Below are 1227 nucleotides of genomic sequence, written 5' to 3'. Positions count from 1 at the left end.
AACAAGCACAGACTTAGACACACAGACAAGCAAAATACATACAAACCTGCACAAGCAAACAAAAAACATCCAACCATACACAAACAAAACAGGCAAAAACACGCCCAACCAAACATACTCAAGACACCCAACCCCACACAAACAAACCCAAGACACCCAACCTCACACAAACAAACCCAAGACACCCAACCCCACACAAAACCAACCCCAACATCGACCGAATCACCACCAATGGCCTGTCTGCCCTCATCACGCTGCATGCAAACCACACACATTGGCGCCGGTTCCCATGTACCATTATATAGAACATACGCCGTGCAAATGTACCGCACGTTCGCTGCTGATCAGGGTGAGCTAGTGCTGCACAGGGCATTGTCGCTGTGAAGAATGCAAACACGGGAAGGGTCGAGAACGTGGCGTTTTTCCGCTTTGTTCACCTGGGATTTCGGTAAATGATACTTTTTTATGTGTTTAACTTGCCGGGCACTTTGATGGTCCGCTGGGTGAAATGGCTGTTTTTTTTTTTTTTTTTTTTTTTTTTTTTTTTGGCAAACACTTACGTACAGGATGCATAGAAGAAAATATATGGTAGGTAGATTGGTTTAGATATAGATAGATACATACATGTATGCGTACGTAAACATGTATATGTATAGATAGATGGATTGAGAGGTAAATAAAGATATACAGATATACATACACACACACACACACAATCATATATATATAGAGAGAGAGAAAAAGATAATGTAGATGCGTTTGCGTCCATCTATCTATATAGATTGTGTGTATGCACATATCTATGTGCGCGTGTGTATGAACCAGGTCAAAGGCGCACGCGCACACACATACTTCTCGGGTGGTATGTCGCAAATGCTTTATAGTTAAGTTCTGGAGCGAGCGGCCGGAGAGACCTTCCGAGTAGCCGGGGAAAGTTTGAGGGCGTCAGAGAAATTTCCCGAGGAGCAGGGGAGATTGGAAAGGGGCAGGGGAAATTTCTAAAAAAGGTAGGAGCTATTTGGGGGGGAATTTATCATATAACAAGGCAAATTTCAAAGCTTAAAGGAGAAGTTGTGGATAGTTCTCGGGGATGTTATCAAATTGCATGGGAATTTCAGTGGTATAAGGGAAGGTATTAAAGGGATAATGGATAGTTTTAGGAGCTATTATGAAATAGCATGGGGAAATTATTTTAATGCGTGAAAGCAGTAAACGGCATTTCTTGGG

This window comes from Penaeus vannamei, chromosome 19 (genome assembly GCF_042767895.1).
Source record: "Penaeus vannamei isolate JL-2024 chromosome 19, ASM4276789v1, whole genome shotgun sequence".
In the NCBI taxonomy this organism is placed as follows: Eukaryota; Metazoa; Arthropoda; class Malacostraca; order Decapoda; family Penaeidae; genus Penaeus; species Penaeus vannamei.
Note: the sequence above shows the minus strand (reverse complement) of the source record.